We start from the raw sequence: 7,808 nt of genomic DNA, 5'->3' as shown, positions 1-7,808 counted from the left end.
AGAACTGAGCCCTCACACCTTCTCCAGTCCCAAGGTAGCCTTCTTCACGTAAAACAGATTTCCTAAGCACCACGGACTCCATGTAGCTCTAGTTGCCAAGCTCCTTCCTGCCACAGGTTCTTTGCACAGCCTTCCCCTCTGCCTATACAACTTCCCAGGGCCTTTCTCCCATCACTGGTTCCTTCTCTTGCTTCCGATGAGCGCTCTGGCTTTTAAAATCATTTTGGTATATGCTACCCCAGAATTCTTTTGGGTCATAACCATTGCGGCATATTTCCCTTCCAAATGTTATAGACTGTTTCTCTTCTCCCACTAGACTGCAACTCCCTTTCTGATTCCCTCATCTATGTGTCCCCTCTGCTTAAGTTTCATTGAATGTTTGCTGACTGACAATAGAAGAAGCGGAAATAGAACATAAAACTATAAACCTGGCTGGCACTAAAAAAGATGAATGCCTATTTTGCACAAGTTGACTTGACGCCAGGATTTTCAAGGTCCTATTACTTCCTTCATTTGTCCATCGTATAATATCTAACATTTATTGAGTATTTTAGGCACTATGCTAAGCGTTTCATGTGTACTATAGAATTTAACGCTCAGTAACTCTATAAGGGTAATCAACCTTTATTTTTCTCATTTTTCAGAGGCAACTTGCCAAAAGCCATTAATGGTGGAGACACAGTCGGCCTCGGGTAGGCCATATTCAATTAATCCAGGTAACTGACACCTTTCGGCCAACAATAGGTGTCTTATCAACATACTTTTTGGAGCACCCCTCTGAATTCCCCCTTTTGCCTGACTTTCTGTCTTGGAACCGAAATCCAGGAGGTGGTTGCTAACCCCCCAGGGGGTTTCCTGAAGAACCTGAGTGTCCCTGGGGACCAGAAGCAGCTCAGACCCACGCGCCGAGCTCTAGCTAGAAAGGTCTCCCGGGAGACCGGAGAGGAAGAAACAGGTCAGTAGGCGCAAGCTAAATCCTCGTGCCTCGGGGTGGTGAAAGAGGAAGGCACTGCAGACCTCGCCCACGCCAGCCACGGTCTCGGGATCTCCCGACCTGAGGGGAAACCACGACGCGTTTCCCCAACTACCACGCGCGTCACCAGCCCAACGGGCTCCGCCCCGCCCACCTTCCCCGCCCCTTTTCAGCCCCCGCGCTCGGACCCCAAGACCCTTTACGCAGCCCTCTGCCAACCCTTCCAGCAAGCCTCGGCCTGTGATTGGTGCGCTCGGGCGCGATCCCCGCCCCCACCCTTGCGTCACTGCCAAGATGGCGCCGGTGGTGGCGCCTGCCGCGGCTGCAGCTGGAGAAGGAGGCGGAGGCAGTGGCGACCGCGAGGGGAGGGGGAGTCCCGTCTGACTGAGACGGCAGGCTTGGGCGGGCGGGGGTGCCGCTCTGGGCGGAGCGCCGGACAGGGGGATGAGCTCAGCAGGCTCAGAGCGCCGCGGCATTCAGCCCCTCGTGTCCCGCCGCTGAGCGTGAGAGGGGTCTGGCGCCGTTCCTCGAGCCCGACCGGCTGTTTGCGCGGGGGCCGGCGGGGAGGTGAGTGCGGGGGCGGTGACGCGGGCAGCGGCCGCGTGAGGAGCTGTCACGGCCATGAGGGGTGACAGTCGGGGGCACGGACACCCGCGACCTCCCCCGGGGGCTCTTCACAGCCGGGCCGCCGTCCGCGGGCTCGGGCCGCCCGGGGTGGCGCGGCGGGGCCGAGCAGCGTCCGCGCCCCTGCGTCGGCGCGTGGGGGGCTCCGGGGTTCTCAGTTCAGGTTCCCCATTCCGGGCTGGCCTGGGGCTGTTGTTGTTTGGGTGGTGGGGGCGGGGAGGGGGAGGTCCTGGTGCTGGGTTTGACAAGCCGGTTACGTAAGTCGGCGGTGGCTTCCCGGAATCCCACCTGCTCCGCGTCTCCTCGAGGCGCTGGGGAGCCCGTGCCGCCTCTCCTCGCTGCGGTCTGCCCTGCCCTCTCGGCCCGGGAGGGCGCGGGTTCCGCGTGAGCCCTGCCAGCGTCCAAGTTGGCCAGTTTTTTTGTTTGTTTTTTGTTTTGATTTCTTTTGCGTGGGAGGGGGAGAGGATTCCACGTTACCACCATTCCCTTTGAAGTTTATCGCTATCGGGGTGGGGAGAAGGCACAAGAAAAAAAGGCTGTGACCTAAAATTGGGTCGCAGCGACAGCTTTTCGTGATCGTGCTTTTAAATGACAGACGTGCTGGAAGATTTTTGTTGTTCCAGTGTGCTTTTTAATTCAAGCGTATCGTAACGTCTTGTAGCGGGAGAGAGAGATTTTTGTCTTACAGGACAGTTATGTCTTGTTTGCGTTGCATGGCAAGCATCGGTCAACAGCCTGTTATTTATTTGAGGAGAAAACGCGTATCAGCCAGCCAGAGAGACGTGAGGGCAGAGATTGTATTAATGTGAATGTTATTCTTTAAAATGTATTATATATCAATGAAAAGAATAGCCCAAGTATAAAAGGAGCAATCTTACAAGCTTTTATTTGGTCTGTATATAATCTCATTCTGTTTGCTGCTTCCTGTCTCCTACTTTTTCTCTCTTTGGAGGAAAGAGGCGCAGACACCTGTAAACATCGTAGCCCAGGTTACAGTAATCTTTTGTAGGAGATTTGAGATATTATAAAAAGTAGTCTCTGAGGGACCTAAGATGGGTAATAAATAAGAACATTTAGGAAAGTTATTTAGTTTATGTTTATAATAGTTCTGGGATTCAGCTTCTGAAAACTCAAGTGTACAGAATTCTGAGCTATTAAACCCTGTTTGAACTTATAATAAAAATGGTATTTGGCTTCTTTTATGGGAACTTTTGTTTTGTTTGGGGGAGAAGTAAGCATTTTAGGCAAGTTTTAATTCATCTTTACAATTTTCTTTTGAGCTGCAGCTCAGTAGGAGTTCAGAATGGCATATATTATCATCATCAACGTGTATATGTTACATAGTTTTCTTTTTCTGACTGTTTAAACACAGACCTGTTTCACTGTGGAATTTTATGAGACTACTAGGCAATTTAATTTATGTTGACACCAGGCCAAACTGGGAATAGATGAGTAATTCTTTTTTTTTGGTACGGGGTATTGAACTCAGGACCTTGCGCTGGCAAGGCAGGTGCGGTGCCACTGAGCTAAATCTCTGGCCCTAAATGAGTAAATTTTGGTTTGAGTTTTAAACTTATGTACACAAATTTACAGTTTTGAAAATTGGTGAAGCAATATAAATTCATGCAGGAGAGCCCGGAAGCTGATGCTGATTGTTTTTGAAATTTCCACATGATTTGCCACTAGTTTAGTTATTGATTCTTGAGTTTCTGGAACTGTCCTGCTTCTGGCAACTTGAATAATATTTCATATAATTGGGAGGCTTTAAGAAGGAAGGGACAGAGTATACGACATTTATTAGTTCGTTCCAGAGTTATGGCGGAGTAATAGAAAACCTATTTTCCTATTGTGTGATAGTTACATTACCTTTTGTTTGCACAATTTTTCTAGGCATTTTACTTAATAGGAAAACCTGGTTTTCATAAGCAGTGGTATTGACAACAGTGTTTGTTATAAATCTTGTGCTGTTCTTATTTAAAGTAATGGCTCATCACTCTAAGTAGAAAACAAGTGACTGTAGAAGGAAAATTGACTTGCTATTCTTGCCTTCTCTGATGTCAGAGACTTATCTCTGTGGAACTTTTTCCTACCAGAGGTAAAAGAATGACTAGAGAAAAATTGATTAAATTTTCTTCCTTTTGTGTCTGTTCCTGTAATGCCTTAGATTGATTTCTTTTGTTCAGTAGAATTTATTGGGGAGGGAGGGGAAGTCAAACCATACTTTATTACTGTATATGATAGTTATCACTTTGAATTCTAAAATGTAAAGTGTAGAACTTTACATTTAAGGAGCCATTAATTTACATAGGGTGTTACAATAGTGAAAACTTTTAATGATCAAAATACCCTATAATAGGGAATGGTCAAATTAATGATTAGGTGGTAGAACTAGCTATTAAAAATCATATTTTCAAAAAATATTTACTGACATGAAAATATATAAATAATGTTGAAAGGAAAGTCATAAAGAAATATAGAGTCTATGTAAGTAGACAATTCTAGGATACTGTTTTTTTCTCCTTTCAAAAATAAGGGAATTAAAATTGATAAGTGATTTCCAAAAAAAAAAAAGCAAAATAAAATGTACATCAAAGGAAATAGGCAGGGAGATCTTTTGCACTGGGAAGAAGTCCATGAGATGGAGGGAAGGGCAAAGAGGGGAGGGGAAGGGAATTAAAAAGAACTAAGATACCCACAATGAAAGTAATCATAATGTATGGCAAACATGCAAATAAATGTTTTTTTAAAAGAAAAAAATACAGAGTCTGCCAAAAATATAAACACACTTCAGCAGTTCACCATACTAATAAACATCTGGAAGCTAATGGCCGTCACTTTGAGCACCTCTTGTAATTGCAGAGGCCAAAGGTAACTTGTATTAATCTCATGATGCCTCATTCAATTTAGTAGTAAAATAGTTATACAAGTTTTACTTTTCCCGATTTTATGAACAAAACCTCAGTTGCCCGTGAACTAGCACAAACAATCAACAAGTGGGATCTCTTCTTACTAAAAAGCTTCTGCACTGCAAGAGAAACCACCAACAGTGTGAAGAAACAACCCACAATGTGGGAAAAAATCTTCACCTGCTGTTCCTCAGACAAAGGTCTACTATCTCGAATCTATAAAGAACTGAAAAAAATTAGACCTCCCAAATTTAAAGACCCAGTCTGAAAATGGGCATCTGAAATGAACAGACATTTCTCAAAGAAGTAGAAATAGCAAATAAACATATGAAAAAGTGTTCAACATCACTGGTCATTCGAGAGATGTAAATGAAAACAAGGCTGAGATTCCACCTCCAGAAAGAATGGCTGCTATCAAGAAATCAACCAATAACAAATGCTGGCGGGGCTGTGGGGAAAGAGGAACCCTGCTTCACTGCTGTTGGGAGTATAGACTGGTGCAACCACTGTGGAAATCAGTATGGAGATACCTCAAAGAACTAGGGCTAGAGGTCCCTTTTGACCCAGCTATTCCTTTACTGTGTATCTTCCCCAAAGAATTAAAAGAATACCACAGCGATATATGTGTACCCATGTTCATAGCAGCACAATTTGTAATAGCTAAAACTTGGAAGCAGCCCAAGTGCCCATCAGCTGGAGACTGGATAAAGAAAATGTGGGTTTTAAAAAATAAAATGGAGTACTACTCAGCCATAAAAAATGAGAAATTAGAGACATTTATAGCTAAATGGATGCACATTGAGGCCATCCCCTTAAGTGAAATAAACAGGACACACATGTAAATACCAAATAGGTTCTGTAGTGTGAGAAACTGAAAGTGTAATTAAGGACTAAAAGGTATAATAATGTGAAATAGGAAGAAAAGGGGCAAAGGGGAAGTGGAAGGGGTAGGAGAAATTAAAGAAGGGAATTAAGGAATTAATATAAGAAAATGGAAAAAGTCTTTGTAAATAGGGAGAGATGGAGGGGTTGAAGGGAGGGGAGAGAAAGGGGGAAAATAAGAACCAAGAGACATTATATAAAGGTCCAAATTTCCAACGATGAATGTCATTATATTGTATACCTAAAATGTACCAATAAAATTTTTAAAAAAGTTTTCCTGATGTATACATTTTTTTGGTGGGATCTATATATAGTTTTATTTATAACATTACATGTAAATGATAGAAAGGATTGACAAGAAATACAAAATATTAACAAATATTGTCTCTTGGGTGATAGGATTTTGGTACAAAAATGACATTAAAATATTTTCAGGGATTATAGTAGGAAATATTGAAAATTATTCCTCCTACAGGGAAACTATCTTATGATTCATTGTTAGCAAAACCCAAAATGTGCGTATTTGCTGTACACATAGTAGAAGCAGTTTGTAATTTGAGTAAAGGCGTTCTCATTATCAGCACTAAACTTATGATAGCCTTACATATAAGATGTGATTGACAAATATGGTGAATGTTTAAAAAATTTTACAATGAAAGATACATTGCTGTTAATACTCTCAAGATACTCTCCCTTCCTTCAAACACTCCCATCATTCTTGCAACTTTCCAAAGTAGTTCTGGAAATTCTCTTTTATGAGTGTCCTTAAAAATATGATAAATAATATAGTGAATGCAGCTGTTCTGTGCCATCCAATGGAAAGGCAATACAGTCTGGCACGGTGGGACTTCTGGTTCTTTCAGAAAGTCAAAATGACCCTAAAGGTAAATGTTTTGATTCAGGACATCAAGGCAGCTACAATAGCACAACTAAAGATACTTAAAAAGAGGACTTCCAGTACTGCTTCAGAAATGGCAAAAATAATGGGATAAGTGTGTTGGAAGTGAGGGGAAGATTTTGAGGGAGATTAATGCAGTGTGTCTTTTACTGTAACACATTTTTAAAAATTTAATCATTCACCATAATGGTTGATCACATCTTGTTTGTAGACCTTTTGCATCAGTGCACGTTGCTTCTCTCTACCCTCTTTTCTATTTGCTTCCTGCACCAGATTGTTCTGTGTTGACAGTGCCACCTATTGATGTACTCCTCTCACCAACCTTTCCTCTAATTACTTTTATCAGTCAGTAGGCAGAGGTCTTGGAATGTTTATGAGATGCTAATATTTTGCTAGTTACTGAGACACAGAGGTAAATGAAAAACTCTGCCAGAGAATGCTTTTTGTTTTTTGGATTTTGGGGGGAGGGTTTAGCTCATTATGTGTATTCCTCTTTTCTGTTTCACTGCTAATACTTGGGTAGTATCTTTTTCCCAGTGCTCAAATCGTCTTGTAAATTTCTTAGTGAAGAACATATTTTTGAATTTCAGGTAACCAACTTATAAGTAACTTTTTGGAACATTTTTTGATTGTATGTTTGAGGATCTTAATATTCTGTATATATGTTCATCTGTGGCTGTTACTGTTATTTTTAGAATATGTGACACTTTTTTGCTTCCTTCTTTTTGCTTCCTTCTGTTAAAAGTCAGAAACAAGTAGAAAAATAAGAGAAAAGAGAAACTATCAAGGAAAAAGATATCACTGTAGTTTTTCTGTTGGTGTTATACTGTACTTTATTTTCACTAAAAATGATGAGTCGTGAAGATGAATAAGTATAGTAAGTGATACCATTTCTGGTATACTTTGCTAAAACCTCTTGATTTGTGTAGCAATTCATTTTCCATATATATATATGTATTGTATATATATATGTGTGTTAAAATGTATATGCATATATAAATTCAGGATTTATCTGCTTTTTTTCTCAAGTAAAAGCTGAAATAGGAAGATCAGAATTTTCAAAAAGTGTTGTAATACTGCTTTATAGTTTTGTTTTTTGTTTTTTTTTTTTTGGTACCGGGGATCAAACTCAGGTCCTTGCACTTGCGCAGCAGTCGGTGTAACCACTGAGCTAAATCCCCGGCCCAATAAATTTTTTTTTTTTAAGTATTAAAAGTGAAAGTTATTGGGGCCGGGGATTTAGCTCAGTGGTTCTGGTGCCTGCCTCACAAGCTCAAGGTCCCGAGTTCCATCCCTGGTGCCAAAAAAAAAAAAAAAAAGAGAAAGTTATTGAAATATGTAGCATATACCTATTAAACCCACAAATGAAATGTTAACATTTTTCATTTTTGTTTCATGTATTTATATTTAATAGAACTATGTGTATCCTAGTTATCACACTGAATTCTTAAAAAAACAATATAGGGCCAAGGATTTATCTCAGTGGTTCCAGCGCCTGCTGAGCAAGTGCAAGGTCCTGAGTTCG

General features: G+C 41.4%; 1 protein-coding gene across 8 annotated transcripts in view; it reads left to right on the top strand.

Moving 5' to 3' along the window:
• The first annotated feature begins 1,241 nt into the window (after nucleotides 1-1,241).
• Nucleotides 1,242-7,808, top strand: part of Dennd4a (DENN domain containing 4A) — a 141,165-nt gene continuing 134,598 nt past the window's right edge. For 4 of the 8 annotated variants that reach the window (XM_087199082.1, XM_021237050.2, XM_087199081.1 and 1 more), the window contains exon 1: nucleotides 1,259-1,540. The gene's annotated coding sequence lies outside the window, so the exon portion shown is untranslated. Of the gene's footprint in view, nucleotides 1,541-7,808 lie in introns of all 8 variants that reach the window. The other 4 variants (XM_087199084.1, XM_087199083.1, XM_087199085.1 and 1 more) reach the window with 3 other exon arrangements.

The sequence above is a fragment of the Heterocephalus glaber genome, unplaced genomic scaffold (assembly GCF_053883595.1).
Source record: "Heterocephalus glaber isolate CG9 unplaced genomic scaffold, H.glaber_assembly_v1.0 deba00001689, whole genome shotgun sequence".
NCBI lineage: Eukaryota > Metazoa > Chordata > Mammalia > Rodentia > Bathyergidae > Heterocephalus > Heterocephalus glaber.
Note: the sequence above shows the minus strand (reverse complement) of the source record. Positions and strands in the feature narration are given on the sequence as shown.